Genomic DNA, 19,230 nt, shown 5'->3' on the forward strand with positions numbered 1-19,230 from the left:
CATTGCTAGAGGTACTTAAGAGTGAACCACATTGCTGTGGATCTGTAGGCCAGACTAGGTTTTCTCTTTCTAAAGGACATTAGTGAACTAGATAAGATTTGATTCCAATGGTTTATTGGTCATCATTTTGATATTTATTGAATTCAAACTCCTCCATCCACTGTTGTGAAATTTGAATCCAGGTCCCCGCAGTAAAATAACCTGGATTTCTGGATTACCAATCCAGTGACAATAACATCAAACTTCTCTTTCATGTTTTGAAAATTGAGGTAATGTTTACCTCATTCACAATTTTGATAAATGCTTCAAAACATACAGTGGAGGCAGGCCCTAATTTTTCTAGCATATTAAGTGTTCCTGATATATACTTCTTTAAGTAGCCAAATAGTGCATACCTAATCATCCCTCTTTAGTACTGACAACAAACTTCTGGGCCGAAAGGTATCCTATACTGTCTTAGCTCCCTCATTAAAAATAGGAACATTAGCCTTCTTCCAGTCGTTGGGGGAAGGAGGGTTGGTTAGGTTGGAAGAAGGGTGTTAGGAGAATCTGTTCCTATTTCCTTGAGATCCACTAGAAGGACATCATTTCAACTATCTACTTATTTTATATCAAGATTTCTAATTCTGTCTAAAACAATATTTTAATGTTTTGATATTAACAATGTTAATGACATAATTAAATTGGTTAAGCACCAACTTCAAAAGTGAGAACGGATGCAAGGTACTCTTTTAATGTTTTCGCCATACCAAAATCTGTTTCTTTATAGGCTATTTCAACGATTTGATATTAGTGCTTGAAATCTTCATATTACAGATAAACTTTTTTCCCATTACTATCACAGTTGTTCAGAATCTTCTTTTCCATTAAACTTTGTAGCTGCTTTTGGAATTGGAAATGTCCTTGTATTCACAGTGTTTTGTTTATGTGAATTTCCATTTAAAATGGTGGTGCTGTCCTACGCAGCTGAAGCTTGGTCCATGCCCGTGGAGTCATCTGTTGCATCATTTCTGCTTGCATTATGTTCCAAGCAGTTAAGTATGGAAGCAATTTATCTCTTCGCTCAAAGAAAAATCATGTAAACAGTGGTATTGTTGAGCGGGATGTATACTATGTGAAGAAATGCAACCAAAACAATGGCTGAAAAAAACCCATTTTATTTGCAAAAAGTATAGGACTATAATGATAAATGCCAAACAGATCAATGAAAATTATGTGCGGGGAATGGAGTGGTGAAAGGTCGAATTCTGGAATTTTGACAGGAATCATGCCTGAATTGTAAATAAGCAGTTAAATCGTTTGTCAACAATTTCCCAGGACGTGCTGTCAAGCACCAGCAGCCACAAAGCCAAGAGTCATGTAGTCAGCAGTACTCCGGTAAACACCTTCCGGAATATTAATTAAGATATTCTTTCCAAAGGCTTCTTTGTAAAACATCCATGCAACTATTAAAATAAATAACCGCACATTTGCAACGATCTTCCCATGTGTGATGACGAAAGATTGATTTGTTTTAAAAAGGCGCAATGGATGTTTATTTTTTTTTCACTCCCCAACCGATAAAGTAAAATGTTATTTGGCCCCTTTCTCCTGAAGGCCTGATTCCCCAGTGTCCCATGGGGAACTCGCCCAACTGGCCATTGATGATTATTTTTCTCGCAGCGTCGAGTTTCCTTCGACTTGACACCTGCCTTGTTGATCTGATGGGAGTTCATTCCCATTTTGTTTTTCTTCAGACAGGAAACCGGGTGCTGCGAGAAAAAGATCAGTGGTATTATTTTTTTCTCTCTCTTAGACCACCCCCAACCAACCCATCCAATTTTTCTTTTCCAGTCAGGATCCTGCTGTCTCTCTCTCTCTCTCACCTGGTCAGGAAGCCGCCACCATTTCCATGCTTTCCTGAAGCCCCAGCTGCCACTTTAAAAAAAACAGCGACAGGGGAGAGAGGCGTCGGTGAGGGGGAAGGCGCTTCCACTGGCGGAGGGAAAGGAGGGGGGGAAGGCGGTTGGTGATGGTGGTGCTGGAAGAGCAAACACGCACTTGGCGGGGACAAAGGATTGCGCCCGCTCGTGTTTCTGACAGGAAGCCGACCGCCAGGCTGTACCCAGCCGATACCACCAAGCCGGTTCCCGCGGGGAGGGCTCAGCGACGGCCTGCCTCCCCCCCCACCAAGCGTCCCACCGCCCCCTTCTTTCCCCTCCCCTCCCCCCACCCTCCCGCCTTCACCATCTCCGGGCACAATAGCGAGCAAAATGGCGGCGGTGCCTGGATGGATGGAGGACGAGCGCTGACAATAAAACCCAGCCCGCCGCTCCTCCGCGCATTTCCTTGTGCCAAAAAAAACAAGGTATGTGCGTGTTTTTTTTCCTCCTTCCTGTTGCAATAAGCTCACCTACAGTAGAGAGAGAGAGATAGCGATGGTTGGGGGTGGGGGAGGACGAAGATCGGTTGGGAGTTTTGCTTTATTTTTTTTGCTTGCCATCCATTCCACCACCAATCTCCCCTTTCTCTCTCTCTCTCTCTCTTCCCAGTTCCTTGGCTGTTGGGTTGTGGTTTGGACTCAGCCGACTCGACAGCGTGACAGGCAATTCAGGCGGGACGGGGCACACACTCCTTGCATGTCTTCCTTTGCCACGCAACATGGCATCTCCGACCAATTCTTGCACCCCCCCCCAACCTTGGATTTTATCATTCTATTTCCCACCACTCCAATAACTACAACAGCAAAAGTTGGTTTAGTCTTTTTTAATGTCAAATTTTGAGCTTTGTGCAGTTCTTTATTTTGAATAGATTCTGCTCTGCACTGCAACTCTACCCCACACGCATAAAGTGAACACTGGCATTGATCTTGGGCAAAATGGGGAAAGCATGTCAGGAGTGTGTTGTAGAAATTGAAAGGAGCTGTGCTGTACTTCAGAGCCTGTGCCTCCAAACTGGATTGTTGGTCTTTAAATTTGCCCTTATTTGTTTTGAATGGTATTTGGTGGCTTTTGTCACCATATTCAAGGTCAATGATATACAATGCCATTCATCTTTGGATTCTATGTAAGGCAATTGAAGTATTTTTTCAAATGCTGTCATAGAACAATGGCTGTACAATGGATTCACAAGTAATTTAATTTAAATCTGGAGAAGATTTAACAGAGTGCTATGAATTACGTTTTGAGTACTTGTATAAAATTTCTAAATACCTGTAAATTTTGTAATCCTGCCCCTTCCTTTTACGTATGTTTAATCAATTGCAGATTATAATAAACTCTTCAAGGGGCACGAAAAAGTTCACAACTATTGGTCACTTGATGACTGGTGAAGAGCAAAGTTGTTTTCAAGTTTTAATTGTGATTGTAGTATATTTAGGTCCAGAAATACAAGGGTCTGATGCTATCTAATTTTGGTCTTTTATTTTGTGTGCGTGTTCAGATCTTCCTGAATTTCATTTAGTAGTGCAAGATTCTTGTAGGATGTTTAACTTGCTTTTTATGGCATGCTGCCACAACAATATTCACTATACTTCAAATATTTGCAAGCTATCTATGGCCAGGGTGTCTGGCAAATACTCTTTTAAAAGCTTCTATGATAATTGGTTTCCAGTATGAATGTTCGGCTTGCATGTGCTTTGCATGCAATTTGTTGTTTCGTTTTAAACTAAACACTAAAATGTAATCTTGTCCATTAAACATTTCAAACTGGATTATTTTCATGCAAACAGTAAACCAGCTTGATGTGAATAATACAGAATCGTTGTCACTATCTAATTAAACTTAACTGATTTGCTTCATAAATAAAGGTAAAAAAAGTTCTTGTTTCTCTTTGAGACAAAGACCACCTTTTTTATCATCTGAGATATTTGGTAGGGTTCTGGTAGGTGACTGCTGAAGTGACCTGGACCTGGAAAGTTCTGTTGTAAGTAGGATTTAGCAGATAATTGAGTTTTGGACAAGTTGGCTTTGGAATTCCATCTTTGCACATATCAGAAGCTGAGAGAAAATACCTATTCAAAGGAGGCCACAATGTGTTTTGTATTTGTTGTTCCATGTACATGGATCCTAAGTGAGTTTCTCACAGCAGTCTTAAATTGTTGATGTGAAAACTCTGAAGTTTTCAGATTAGCCAAAAGAAGCACTACAAGGGCAATGTGAAAGCGCAGAGCTGACTTAAGTTCTACATAGAAACTTTGTATTGGTAAGCAAGCAAAGTTACAAAAGTAAGTAATGCCCAAATGAGTGAACTAAATGTGGTGCAAGGTCTTGGCAGTTGTATATCCAAGTTGCATGGTTTATACCCGATGGAATGCTCTAAAGTTTTTTTCTAAACTTGTGAAGATTTGTGGTGGAAAGTTATATTCAGCATTAAACAAATCTATCTAGTTCTTTCTAATTAGAAGTTGGGAAGAATTTGAAGTTGGATCTGTGATTTAAAGCATTAATATAAAATAAGCCATACTGCAACCAGTAAAGGTAGTGGAAATAGGGGTGGGGGGGAGGTGGTAGGGGAGGAGGTGTCTAGATTAGAGTGGTAACGGGGAAAAGCACAGCAGTTCAGGCAGCATCAGAGGAGCAGTAAAATCGACGTTTCGGGCAAAAGCCCTTCATCAGGAATACAGGCAGAGAGTCTGAAGGGTGAAGAGATATGTGAGAGGAGGGTAGGGGTGGGGAGAAAGTAGCATGGAGTACAACAGGTGAGTGGGGAGGGGATGAAGGTGACAGGTCGAGGGGGGGGGGGTGGTGGGAAAGGGTGGAGTGGATAGTTGGAAACGAAGATAGGCAGGTAGGACAAGTCATGGAGACAGTGCTGAGCTGGAAGTTTGGAACTGGGGTGAGGTGGGGGGGGAAGGGGAAATGAGGAAACTGTTGAAGTCCACATTGATGGCCTGGGGTTGAAGTGTTCCGAGGCGGAAGATGAGGTGGTCTTCCTCCAGGCGTCTGGTGAGGGAGTGCCGGTGAAGGAGGCCCAGGACCTCCATGTCCTCGGCAGAGTGGGAGGGGGAGTTGAAATGTTGGGCCACGGGGCGGTGTGGTTGTTTGGTGCGGGTGTCCTAGAGATATTCCCTCAAGCTAGGTGTGAGTTCACAATCCGAAGGTGTTGAACTCAATATTAAACCCAGAACTTTGTAAAATGCCTAGTCTGAAGATTGTTAAAAATCTCACAACTGGGTTATAGTCCAACAGGTTTATTTGGAAGCATTAGCTTTTGGAGCACTGCTCCTTCATCAGGTGGTTGTGGAGTATTAAGATTGTAAAACAATTTATAGCAAAAGTTTTCACTGTGTTGCAACTGAGATGATATCTCGAAAAAGACCTGGATTGTTTAAGAGTCTCCTCTTTTAGAATGACCATGTTGGTTTCAGTTCTTTCATATATAAACCCCAGACTTTTTTAAAGTTACATTCTCAAGTGAACTTTAACAATAGGTGATATGTCAGTTCAGATAATGCATTGAAGGTTTAAGGTTAAAGTCTGTGTCTCAATGCCCTAAAAAAGGGGTTTACAGAATCTTACATGGATTCATACAGTTCTTTAGCAAAAGAAAATATAATTCTGCAAGTATGAATTCACCCCACAAATTTGTGTAGGTTGGGGTGGGGGGGAGGTGAAGGGTGGTGAATGTCAGAGTGTGTGTGTATGTGAGGGGGTGTGTATGCGTGAGTGTATGAGAGGAGGTCTGTGTATGGGTCTGTAGGAGTGAGTGTATGTCTGAAGATGAGATTTTATTCCTCCAGTTTACATAGTGATTCGATGGAGCATTGCAGGACCGACAAGTGGGCATGTGAGCAGGATGCTGCATTAAACCAATTGGCTAAGGGAAGATCAGGGGTCATGCTTGCACATGGACTGGAAGAGTTCTACAAAGTGGTCACCTTGTCTGACTTCATCAATATTCACTGTTGTAAAACTGACAGTAAGTTCTGAAGACCACATGCATTGCTAAAGGCAGAAATCTAGTTAGAATATGCTGTCAGTTGGTTCTACACTTTTCAGTACATTGCACAGTTGAAGTTCCAGCATGTGGTAGTCAATTAAAATAATTGGAATTGAGAATTTGCCCTTTTTATAGTGTTCGTCTTGGTGTAAAATATACTCTTCAAAATGTTAAACAGTGAATGAGATGTGTCTAGGTTTTTAACGGTACTCCTTTCATAATTACCAATGAGAGCTTTCTCTGGAACGGAAGAACTTCTGTTTTCAAATATGAAATTTTTAAATTATGTTTTTGTTTCACTTGTGTTAATCTGGTGTATGTGTCTGACCTTTTGGATTATTCATTAGGGAAACAGATTTATTGAGGTCAAATTGTGTACAACCTAACTTTGAATTTTTGAAGAATTAATAGGAAGTGTTGATGACGATGATATGGTGTGCATGGACTTCCAAACAACTTTTGACAAAAGTGACACATAGGCTTTCGAGGAATGTTGAGTAAAAGAGATGGTTGCAACATGGATATGGAGTTGGTTATTTTGGATGGGAGGAAAGTGTACAGAGATCTGTAGGGAATGGCACTAGATCTATTGCTTTTCTTGAATTTTTTTATTAATGGCCTAAATTTGAGTAAAAGGCACAAATTAAAAATTTGAAGATGGCAAGAAACTGGGAAACATTGACATTTGAGGATGATAATGATTGACCGAGAGACCAGAGATGAAATTGGTAAGTATGCTGTTGAAATGTAATGTCGCGAAGTGTGTATTTTGGGAGGAAGAATGAGGAGAGGCAACATACAATAAATTGTGCAATTCTAGAGGATTTTCAGGAACAGAGACCATGGTACAAATCATTGAATTTGGTAGGATTAGTTGAGAAAGTCACTTAAAAGGTTTTGGGAACCTGCGATTCTACTCCCTATCGTCATTATATTACAAACAGAGGAAAAGTGAACTTTGCTAATTGAACCTCAACTTGTGTATTTTGTTCAGTGGCATGCATCATGTTTAGGGAAGAATGTGATGATGTTAGAGGAAGTGCTGAAAATTTTGAGAATGGTTACTGTGAAGACGGTCTTCAGTTATATGGATAGCTTTGACAAGTTGATGCTATTCTCCTCTAAAAAGAGAAGGTTGAGGGCTTTGATGAGCAGAACTTGAAATCGTGATGGACCTTGTCACAAAGCTGGTCCATTTCTCAAAGTTGGTGTGTCCTTGATTTTTTTTTCCCCAGGGGGTTCATAAAGCAGCCCAGGCTCCCAAACGGCTGAGTTGGTGCAGAGATGATTGGTTTATTGGGGCCCTTTATTTTTGTTTACCCCTAAACAGACGATACCTCAGGCCAAAGGCTCTCATGTTTTAGAAATAATTTTTGTCATGAAAGGGGAGTGGCTAGTCCTGGCAGCTGAGGTTTTTTTGGTTCTGTTCAGCAGTTGTGTGTGAAACAAGCTGCTGACTTGTTTCTCTCCTTGAACTGTAAAGCTTTGTTTGATTTTACCTTTTGTGTAAAGGGATGTGTGTATTGGGATTGTTGCAAGTGTTTTCAGAACAGCATTATTAAGTCAGGTTTGGATAGGATAAGTTATCCGGTATGCAGAGGCTCACTGAAGACTTTACCTAATACGGTGATGATATGTCTGAAAACTCACCTTCCAGCTCAGCGAGAAAATCTATATCCAAGTATTCTGTTTCATTCTGTAATTTTGTGAATTACTCTTGTTTGTTTGAAATGTGGCAGTTGTCCCAGCTAATTTACACCGGGAATATCCACTATACACCTAGGTAAACAAATAGTAAAGTTACGGTCTGGGCTACCTGCTTACAAATGTTTTGAGGAGTCTGGCCTAATCCATAACAATCTGAACAGACAAACCATTCCCATTGGCAGAAGGGTTGAGATTCTGATTTTAATACAAGGAGTAAATAGGTTAAGCAGATGAGTTTGAAGCTTGGATAAGGACATGGAATTATGATCTTGTAGCCATTAAAGAAACTTGATTGAGAGAAGGGCGGGACTGGCAGCTCAAAGTATCATGCCTGAAACTTCTAAAGAGACGGCTGTATAAGGGGTGGGGCATTACTGATATCATAGCTGTGACATGGTGAGGGCATCTTCGGGTGGGGGGGGTGGGGGGCTCATCCAGTGAGGCCATATGAGTGGAACTCAAAAAAAAAAGGTGCAGTCACTATGATGGGGTTTATATTGTATGCCTTCCAAGAGCCAATGGGAGACAGAAGAACAGATATGCAGGCACATCATTGAAAGATGCAAAAATCATGTTGTAATGAGTAATTTTAACTTCCCCAATATTGATTGAGGCTCCATTAATGGGGCTTAGTGTCAGGGGCTTAGATGGGTCGGAGCAAGGATAGACTGGAACTTTTTTTTTCCCCTGAAAGCATAGTGTGTTGAGGGGTAACCAGTTAGATGTTTATAAAATCACGAGGAGCACAGATGAAATGAATAGCAAAGACCTTTACATGAGGATAGGGGAATTAAAAGCTAGAGATCATATTTTTAAGATGAGGGTAAAGATTTAAAAGGGACCTGAAGGTAATGTTTTCATAGTGTGGGACATACATGGAATGAACTGCCAGAGGAAGTAGTAGGTGCAGATGCAGTTACAATATTTACAATACATTTGGACAGGCACATGGATAGCAAAAGTTTAGAGGGGTATGGGCCAAACCCTGCAGACATATGGGGCTAGTTTAGTTTGGGAAAACCTGTGCACAAGTTGGACCAAAAGGTCTGTATGATGCCATAACTGCATCCAGGAGGGTATCTTGAAACAATATGAAGATGGCTCAACTAGGAAAGGAGCTATATCAGACCCTATTTCTTGGGGATAAGTCTGGCCAGATGATCAAAAGTTTGTGGGAGCATTTTGAGAACAGGGATCGTAATTCCATAAGTTTTAAGATAGCTATGGATAAGGATAGGCTGGTCCTTAGATGAAAGTACTAAATTGGGGTAAGGCCAATTACAATAGTATTAGACAAGAATTGGAGAAACTGGATTGGTGGCAGTTATTTGCGGTTAAGTATACATCTGACATGTGGGAGTCTTTTGAAGGCCAGTTGATCAATGTCCAGGCCCAATATTTAGCTGTGAGGATGAAGGATAAGGTTGGCAAGATTTGGGAACCCTGGATGACACAAGATATTGAAAGTTTCCTGAAAAAGGCAGTGTAATGTAAGTTTAGGAAATTGAGATCAAACTAGGCCCTTGAGGAAACTGAAGGAAGTGGGAAAGAAAGTAAACAAGAAATTAGAGGGCTAAAAGGGACCATGAAATAGGAGCAAGAGGCTGGTTAAGGAAAGTGCAAGTCTACTCGAGGACAAAGGAGGGATTTGTGTGTGGATCTAAAGAAGTAGGTGAGGTTCCCTAATCAGCACTTCACATCGGTATTCACTGAGGAGGACAAAAATGATGCTTAGATTAGGGAATGCTGTTGGTAGTCCAGAGCATGTCGATTTAAGGAGGTGATGCTGGGTAACTTGAAAAACATAAAATTAGGTAAGTCAAACAGTCAGGGCAAGCAGCGGCAAGGTAGGATTAATAAATTTAAACTGCATTTATTTCAATTCAAGAGGCCTAACAGGTAAGGCAGATGAACTCCGGGCATGGTTAGGAACATGGGACTGGGATATCATAGCAATTATGGAAACATTGCTCAGGGATGGGCAGGACTGGCAGCTTGATGTTCCAGGATACAAATGCGACAGGAAGGGTAGAAAGGGAGGCGAGAGAGGAGGGGGAGTGGCATTTTTTGGTGAGGGATAGCATTACCACTGTACTGAGGGAGGATCTTCCTGGAAATCCATCCAGGGAAGTTATTTGGGTGGAACTGAGAAATAAGAAAGAGATGATCACCTTATTGGGATTGTATTATAGACCCCCTAATAGTCAGAGGGAAATTGAGAAACAAAGTTGTAAGGAGATCTCAGCTATCTGTAAAAATAATAGGGTGGTTATGGTAGGGGATTTCCAAATATAAACTGGGACTGCCATAGCATTAAGGGTTTAGACTGAGAGGAATTTAAGTGTGTACAAGACAATTTTCTGATTCAGTATGTGGATGTACCTACCAGAGAAGGTGCAAAACTTGACCTACTCTTGGGAAATAAGGCAGGGCAGGTGACTGAGGTGTCAGTGGGGCCAGCGACCATAATTCTGTTTGGTTTAAAATCGTGATGGAAAAGGATAGACCAGATCTAAAAGTTGAAGTTCTAAATTGGAGAAAGGCCAATTTTGACGGTATTAGGCAAGAACTTTTGAAAGCTGATTGGGGGCAGATGTTCACAGGTGAAGGGACAGCTGGAAAATGGGAAGCCTTCAGAAATGAGATAACGAGAATCCAGAGAAAGTATATTCCTGTTAGGGTGAAGGGAAAGGCTGGTAGGTACGGGGAGTGCTGGATGACTAACAAAATTAAGGGTTTGGTTAAGAAAAAGAAGGAAGCCTATGTAAGGTATAGACAGCAGAGATGGAGTGAATCCTTAGAGTATAAAAGGAAGTAGGAGTATACTTAAGAAGGAAATCAGGAGGGCAAAATGGGGACATGAGATAGCTTTGGCAAATAGAAATAAGGAGAATCCAAAAGGTTTTTACAAATACATTAAGGACAAAAGGATAACGAGAGATTAGGGCCCCTCAAAGATCAGCAAGGCGGCCTTTGTGTGGAGCCGCAGAAAATGGGGGAAGATTCTAAAAGAATATTTTGCACCAGTATTTACTGTGGAAAAGGATATGGAAGACATAGACTGTAGGGAAATAGATGATGACATCTTGGAAAATGTCCATATTGCAGAGGAGGAAGTGCTGGATGTCTTGAAACGGTTAAAGGTGGATAAATCCCCAGGACCTGATCAGGTGTATCCGAGAACTCTGTGGGAAGCTAGAGAAGTAATTGCTGGGCCTCTTGCTGAGATATTTGTATCATCGATAGTCACAAATGAGGTGCCGGAAGACTGGAGGTTGGCAAACGTTGGGGCCACTGTTTAAGGGTGGTAAGGACAAGCCAGGGAACTATAGACCGGTGAGCCTGACGTCGGTGGTGGGCAAGTTATTGGAGGGAATCCTGAGGGACAGGGTGTACATGTATTTGGAAAGGCAAGGACCGATTAGGGATAGTCAACGTGGCGGCTTTGTCCGTGGGAAATCATGTCTTTCAAACTTGATTGAGTTTTTTGAGGAAGTAACAGAGGATTGATGAGGGCAGAGCTGGTAGATGTGATCTATATGGCCTTCAGTAAGGCGTTCAACAAGGTTTCCGATGGGAGACCGATTAGCAAGGTTAGATCTCATGGAATACAGGGAGAAGTGGCTGTTTGCTTACAGAACTGGCTCAAAGGTAGAAGACAGAGGGTGGTGGTGGAGGGTTGTTTTTCAGACTGGAAGCCTGTGACCAGTGGAGTGCCACAAGGATCAGTGCTGGGCCCTCTACCTTTTGTCACTTACATAAATGATTTGGATGCGAGCACAAGAGGTACAGTTAGTAAGTTTGTCGATGACACCAAAATTGGAGGTGTAGTGGACAGCGAAGAGGGTTACCTCAAATTGCAATAGGATCTTGACCAGATGGCCCAATGGGCTGAGAAGTGGCAGATGGAGTTTAATTCAGATAAATGCGAGGTACTGTATTTTGGGAAAGCAAATCTTAGCAGGACTTATGCACTTAATGGTAAGGTCCTAGGGTGTGTTGCTGAGCAAAGAGACCTTGGAGTGCAGGTTCATAGCTCCTTGAAAGTGGAGTTGCAGGTAGATAGGATAGTGAAGAAAGCTTTTGGTATGCTTTCCTTTATCAGTCAGAGTATTGAGTACAGGAGTTGGGAGGTCATGTTGCGGCTATACAGAACATTGGTTAGGCCACTGTTGGAATATTGCTGCAATTCTGGTCTCCTTCCTATTGGAAAGATGTTGTGAGACTTGAAAGCGTTCAGAAAAGATTTACAAGGATGTTGCCCGGGTTGGAGGATGTGAGCTCTAGGGAGAGGCTGAACAGGCTGGGCCTGTTTTCCTTGGAGCATTGGAGGCTGAGGGGTGACCTTTATAGAGGTTTACAAAATTGAGGGGCATGGATAGGATAAATAAAGTCTTTTCCCTGGGGTTGGGGAGTCCAGAACTAGAGGGCATAGGTTTAGGGTGAGAGGGGAAAGACATAAGAGATCAAAGGGACAACATTTTCATGCAGAAGGTGGTATGTGTATAGAATGAGCTGCCAGAGGAAGTGGTGGAGGCTGGTACAATTGCAACATTTAAAAGACATTTAGATGAGTATATGAATAGGAAGGGTTTGGAGGGCTATGGGCCAGGTGTTGGCAGGTGGGACTAGAAATGGGTTGGGATATCTGGTTGGCATGGACGGGTTGGACTGAAAGGTCTGTTTTCATGCTGTACATCTCTATTACTGTCTAAGTCCCCACGGTCTGATGTGGTCTGTTCCAGGATATTGTGGGAGGCAAGGGAGAGATCTTCGATAGAGACTGATTGTGTTTTCTTTAACTACAGATGAAGTCCAAGAACATAAGAACGAGGAACAGGAGTAGGCCATTTGGCAGCTCGTGCTTGCTGTCCCATTCAATAAGATCATGGACTCAGCTCTGCCTGACTGCCCACCCGCCATAACCCTTGATTCCTTTACTGTTCAAAAAAATCTATCTACCTTTGCCCTAAAATCATTCAACGAGGTAGCCGGAACTGCTTCATTGGGCAGGAGATTCCAGCAGTTCGCAACCATTTGGGTGAAGTAGTTCCTCCTCAACTCGGTCCGAAATTTGTTCCCCTTAAGTTGAGGCTATGCCCCCTTGTTCTCGTTTCACCCGCCAGTGGTAACAACCTCCCTCCTTCTGTCTTATCTATTTCCTGCATAATCTTGTGTTTCTATAAGATCAGCTCTTGTGCTTCTAAATTCCAATGAGTATAGTCTCTGTCTACTCAACCTCCCCTCCGAAGCAAACCCCCTCAACTTCACAATCAACTCCCCTGTATGCCCTCCAGTACTAGTACTTAGTGTCTCAGTTAAAACAACAGTACACAGTACACCTGGTGTGGCCTCACCAGCTCCGCATACAGCTGCAGCATATCTGCTTTTAACTCCAATCCTCTAGCAATGAACGATTGCATTCCATTTGCTTTCTTAATTACCTGCAAACCAACATTTTGTGATTCATGCACAAGGACAACTAGGTGCCTCTGCGCAGCAGCATGCTGCAACTTTTCACCATTTAAGAGTCCATTTTGTTATTCCTACCAAAATAGATGACCTCGTATTGTACTCCTTCTACAAAACCCTTGCCCAATCACTTAATCTATCCATATCCCTCTGCAGACTTTCACTTGTTCCATGCATGCTTTGCACTACCACTCATCTTAGTGTCATCTGCAAACTTTGACGCATTTGGTCCCCAATTTCAAATCCTCTATCTAAATTATAAATAGTTGTGGTCCCAAACTGATCACTGAGGCACACCTTTAGCAACTGACACCAACTAGAAAACCACCCATTTATCCCCAGTCTTTGCATTTTCTTTTCGCTAACCAATCCTCTATTCATGCTAACACATTACTTGTAACAGAATGCAAGTTTATCTTCTCCAGCAGCCTTTGTGCGGCACCTAGTCGAATACCTTCTGGAAATCCAGATGCACCACATCCACCAGTTTCTGAAGACTGGAGAATAGCCAGTGCTATTTCTTTTCTTTAAGAAGAACAACAAGGAGATCCAGAAAACTATAGACAAGTGAGCCATACGTCAGTGGAAGGTAAATTATTGCAGAAGATCCTTGCCATAAAACACAAGAACAGAAATTAGGCTATACATATAACATTAAGTAATAAATAGGAATCAGACTGGAGGAGCAGATAGTGTTTTCATGTTGACAAGTTGTGACTAGTGGATTGTCACAAGGATCAGTGCTTGGACTTTAGCTATTTACAATCCTAAATTACTTTGACAATGAGCCCAAAAGTAATGTATTGAAGTTTATTATGATACAAAGCTAACTGGGAATTAAAACTGTGCACTAACAGGTTGCACAGAGACTGAAGAAAGGTTAGGTGTTGAGAAGCAAGGTGGCAGATTGAATACAATGAGAATATGAAGTTTTTCACTTTCACTATCCGAACAGAAAAAGCAGAGCTTTTTTTTAAAAGGCATGAAACTTCTAAATGTTGATGCTTGGAGACTTGAATACATTCATGCGAGGGACAAAGTTGTTTTACAGGAACAGCAAGTGACTAAACAGGCAAATAGTGTTTATGCCTGTATTGCAATGGGATTGGACTGTAAGAATTTTTTTATTCATTCATGGGATGAGGGTGTTGCTGGTTGGGTAGCATTTATTACCTATCCCTAATTGTCTAGAGGGCAGTTAATAGTCAACCACACTGCTGTGGGTCTAGAGTTATATGTAGGCCAGACCAGGTAAGGATGGTAGTTTCCTTCCCTAAAAGGCATTAGAATCAGCATAACTTCATGAAAGGGAAGTCATATCTGACTATTTGAGTTTTTTTTAAGGAAGTCTAAACCAAATTGGGTAGAGGGGAGCCATTAGATGTGCTGCATTTAAACGTTCAGCCGACTTATGACAAGATACTTCACTAAAGATGAAGTGTTGTCTCCCAGGTTCCAGGGTTCGTGATGTCTCTGATCATGTTTTTGGGATCCTTGAGGGGGAACAGCCCCAAGTCATGGTCCACGTAGGGAGGCAGAGATGGGCGTTTGAAAGCAGAAATTCAGGGAGCTGGGGTGGAAGCTTAGAGATGGGACAAACAGATGTTATCTCTGGTATGTTGCCTGTGCCACGTGCTGGCGAGGTAAGGAATAGGGAGAGAGAGGAATTGAACACTTGGCTACAGGGATGATGTAGGAGGGAAGGTTTTGGATTCCTCGATAATTAGGGCTTATTCTGGGGTAAGTGGGATCTCTGCAGTCTTTACCTGAACCAGAGGGGTACCAATATCCTAGGGGGAAATTTTGCTAATGCTGTCTGTGTTTAAATTAATTCAGTGGGGCGATGGGAACCCACATTGTTGTATGAGTACACAGGAGGTTGAAACTAGTGAGGTCATAAATAAGGTTTCAAGGTTGCAAGAGGGCACTGGCAAGCAAGAAGTTGGTTTGAAGTGTGTCCATTTCAATGCAAGGAGCATCCAAAGTAAGGTGGGTGAACTTGCAGCATGAGTTGATAAGATTTTGATGTGGCCATTTCGGAGACATGGATAGTGCAGGGACAGGAATGGTTGTTTCAGATTTCGGGATTTAGATGTTTCTGTAAGAACAGAGAAGATGGTACAAAGATGTGGGGGCGGGGACAGAGGGATGGTGGGAGTTGTGGCATTTTTATTCAAGGACAGGATTGCAGTTGTAGGAAGGATGTTTGAGGACTCATCTACTGAAGTAGTATGGGCTGAGGTTAGAAACGAGAAAGGAGAGGCCACCCTGTGGGGAGTTTTTTATCGGCCTCCAAATAGTTCCAGAGATGTAGAGGAAAAGATTGCAAAGATGATTCTGGGTAGGAATGAAAATAACAGGGTAGTTGTTATCGTGACTTTTTAACTTTCCAAACATTGACTGGGAATACTATAGCTCAAGTACTTTAGATGGGTCAATTTTTGTTCAATGCATGCAGGAGGGTTTCCTGACACGGTATGTAGACAAGACACCATGGGGCAAGGCCGCATTGAATTTGGTACTGGGTAATGAACCTGGCCAGGTGGTAGATTTGGTGGTAGGTGCGCACTTTGGTGATAGTGACCACAATTCGGTTATGTTTAGCAATGGAAGGGATAAATATATACCGCGGGCAAGAGTTATAGCTGAGGGATAGGCAAAAACGATGTGATTAGGCAAGATTTGAGATGCATAGGATGGGGAAGGAAACTGCAAGGGATGGGCACAACTGAAATGTGGAGCTTGTTCAAGGAACAGCTACTGCGTGTCCTTGTTAAGTATGCACCTGTCAGTAGGGAGGAAGTGGTCGAATGAGGGGACCATGGTTTATGAAAGAAGTTGAATCTCTAGTCAAGAGGAAGAAGGTTTATGTTAGGATGAGATGTGATGGCTCAGTTGGGGCATTTGAGGGTTACAATTTAGCCAGGAAAGACCTAAAGAGAGAGCTAATAAGAGCCAGGAGAGGACATGAGAAATCATTGGCACGCAGGATCAAGGAAAACCCTAAAACCTTGTGTAAGTATGTCAGGAATAAATGACTAGGGTAAGATTAGGGCCAGTCAAGGACAATAGTGGGAAGATGTACGTGGACAAAGAGTTAGGTGGGGTGCTAAATGAATATTTTTCATCAGTATTCACATAGGAAAAAGACTGTTGTTGAGGAGAATATTAGACTATTACAGGCTATTAGACTAGACTGGATTGCGATTCATAAGGAGCAATTCTGAAAAGTGTGAAAATAGAATGAGTCCCCTGGGCCAGATGGGATTTATCCTAGGATTCTTTGGGAAGCCATGGGGAGATTGCCAAGCCTTTGGCTTTGGTTTTTGTTGTCATTGTTTATAGGAATACAGAGGAACCTTGATTATCTGAATTAAATGGGCAGGCATTATTTCATTTCGGGTAATTGATTATTCGGTTACTTGATTTTCTCCGGGCTCTGCGTTTTCTGTGAAGTCTGCTCCCCGTTCAGACTAGGCAAAAGAATACCGTACGTGAGAACCCCCACCCCACGTCACCAGCCCTGTCCGCTCCTACCCCGCCCCTCTGCCAGGCCCAACCCTGCCCTTTCCCACCCTGCCCCCGATGTCCCCAACCCCATCCCCTCCAACAACCCCCTCCTGTCTGCTCCCACCCCGCCCACCTCCAACACTCTTCGCTCCCACTCCATCCAACACTGCCCCCTTATCCACCTCCCGCCCATCCCAACCCTGCAACCCTGTTGATTCTCCACCTCCCACCCCAACCGTCCAATCCCCGTTTGACCCAACCCCCCCCCTCCCTGTGGCAGCCGGACTGTGTGTCAACAGTAACTCTGCTGATTTAGTGCGGTAAGTCTCCAAATAACACACACGCGCATGCGCACAACATTTTGACAGCTTCCAAGTTTCCCTTGTACAGGAAGGACTGTGTTGGAAAGATTATCTGGGGACGGGAGATTTAGGGTACATCCCTCTGTAGAACTGCAGGGAAAGTGTGTGTGTGTGGGGAGAGAGAGAGAGGGTGGGAGATCATTAATTTAGAGATGGTGCCTGGACCGCCCAGGACTGTTCTTGGCAGCAATGAGCTGAGTTTGTTTTTAACCATTATACCTGTAAACAAAAGATGTGGTCCGGTTTGAAACAGCTCTTTGACGTAATGTTTCTATCTGAACTTTGAGATCCCCTTTGGATAGTCTGATATTCGGATAATTGTTCGGATAATTGGGGTTCTTCTATAGTCAGAAGACTGGAGGATAGCAAATGCTCCCTTGTTCAAGAAGGAGAGTAGAGATAACCTGGTAATTATAGACCAGTGAACCTTACTTTGGTTGTGGGCAAAGTGTTGGAAGTTATAAAGGTTATAAATCCTATCTTTTATCATCTGGAAAGGAATAATCTGATGAAGGATAGTCAGTACAGTTTCGTGAAGGGTAGGTCGTGCTTCACAAACCTTATTGAGTTCTTTTGAGAAGGTGACCAAACAGGTGGATGAGGGTAAAACGGTTGATGTGGTGTTTGAGTTTCCGTAAGGTGTTTTGATAAGGTTCCCCACGGTAGGCTATTGCTCAATGTATGGAGGTTTGGGATTGAAGGTGATTTTGCAGTTTGGTTCAGAAATTGGCTGACTGAAAGAAGACAGAGGGTGATGGTTGATGGGAAATGTTCACCCTGGAGTTCAGTTACTTGTGGTGTACCGCAAGGATCTGTTTTGGGTCCACTGTTGTTTGTCATTTTTGTAAGCTATCTGGATGAGGGCGTAGAAGGATGGGTTAATTTGTGGATGACACTAACATCAGTAGAGTTGTGGATAGTGCCGAAGGATGTTGCAGGTTGCAGAGGGATGTGGATAAGCTGCAGAGCTGGGCTGAGAGGTGGCAAATAGAGTTTAGTGAGGCAAAGTGAGAGGTGATTCACTTTGGAAGGAGCAACAGGAATACAGATCAAATCTAATGGTCAGGTTCTTAGTGTGGATGAGCAGAGAGATCTGTGTCCATAGATCCCTGAAAGTTGCCACCCAGGTTGATAGGATTATTAAGACATACGGTGTCTTAGCTTTTATTCAGAGGGATTGCCTTTCGCAGTCATGAGGTCATGCTGCAACTGTACAAAACTCTGGTGCAGCTTTGCTTGGAGTATTGCATACACTTTTGGTTACTGCATTATAATAAGGATGTGGAAGCTTTGGACAGGGTTCAGAGGAGATTTACTCTGATATTGCCTGGTATGGAGGAAAGGCTGAGGGACTTGAGACTGTTTTTTGTTAGAAGAAGGTTGAGTGGTGACTTAATAGATTATCTTGTATGTCTGAGGGTTTGATAGGATGAACAGTGAGAACCTTTTTCCTTGGATGGTGGTGGCTAATACAAAGGGACATTGCTTTAAATTGAGGGATGATAGATATAGAACAGATGCCAGAGGTAGTTTCTTTACTCAAGTAGTAGGAGCATGGAACAGCCTGCCTGCAACAGTAGTAGACTCGCCAACTTTTAAGGGCATTTAAATAGTCATTCGAGTGAAGTATGGACGAAAATGGAATAGTGTAGGTCAGATGGACTTCAAGTTGATTTCACAGGTCGGCACAACATGGAGGGCCAAAGGGCCTGTACTGTGCTGTAATGTTCTATGTTCTATATGGTAAAAGCCCACACTATTGGCGGTATTTAATGGCATAGAGAATTGGCTCATGGGCAGGAAACAGCGAATGGAAATAAGCGGTATGTTTTTCATATTGGCAACCTGCGACGAGTGGAGTTCCGCAGGGATCAATGCTGGGACCACAGCTGTTTATGGTTTGTGTTTGTTGACATGGAAGGAAATGAAGATACTGTAGCGAAATTTGATGATTCTGGGTGGGGGGGGAGAGGGGGAAGGCAGGCAGAGAGGGAGGGAGGGAGGGAGAGAGAGAGAGAGAGAGAGAGACAGCAATTTAGAGATATTGATATGTTAAGTAAGTGGGCAAAATGTTGGCAAATAGGAGTACAAAACTGCAGAAAGCAAAGGGACTTGAGAGGTACTATTTCAAGGGCTTAGAGTATGAGAAGATGGAAGTCTTACTGCAATTATGCAAGGCGCTGGTGAGACTATATCTGGAATACTGTGCAGCTTTGGTCTCTTTATTGAAGGAAAATAACATTTTATTAGAGGCAGGTCA

At 42.7% G+C, this 19,230-nt stretch overlaps 1 protein-coding gene and 1 long non-coding RNA gene across 8 annotated transcripts in view; one reads left to right on the plus strand and one right to left on the minus strand.

Annotated features, from left to right (window-relative positions):
- Positions 1 to 1,141: 1,141 nt before the first annotated feature.
- Positions 1,142 to 2,187, minus strand: LOC140480083 (uncharacterized). The gene is made up of 2 exons (XR_011961188.1): positions 1,866 to 2,187; positions 1,142 to 1,751 (listed from the first exon to the last, which is right to left on the minus strand). It is a non-coding gene; the product is annotated as an uncharacterized lncRNA (long non-coding RNA).
- The window catches only part of LOC140480081 (zinc finger protein 644-like), a 167,481-nt gene continuing 150,284 nt past the window's right edge, over positions 2,034 to 19,230 (plus strand). For 6 of the 7 annotated variants that reach the window (XM_072574706.1, XM_072574704.1, XM_072574709.1 and 3 more), the window contains exon 1: positions 2,034 to 2,347. The gene's annotated coding sequence lies outside the window, so the exon portion shown is untranslated. Of the gene's footprint in view, positions 2,348 to 12,434; positions 13,688 to 19,230 lie in introns of all 7 variants that reach the window. The other variant, XM_072574705.1, reaches the window with a different exon arrangement.

The sequence above is a fragment of the Chiloscyllium punctatum genome, chromosome 7 (assembly GCF_047496795.1).
Source record: "Chiloscyllium punctatum isolate Juve2018m chromosome 7, sChiPun1.3, whole genome shotgun sequence".
Lineage (NCBI taxonomy): Eukaryota > Metazoa > Chordata > Chondrichthyes > Orectolobiformes > Hemiscylliidae > Chiloscyllium > Chiloscyllium punctatum.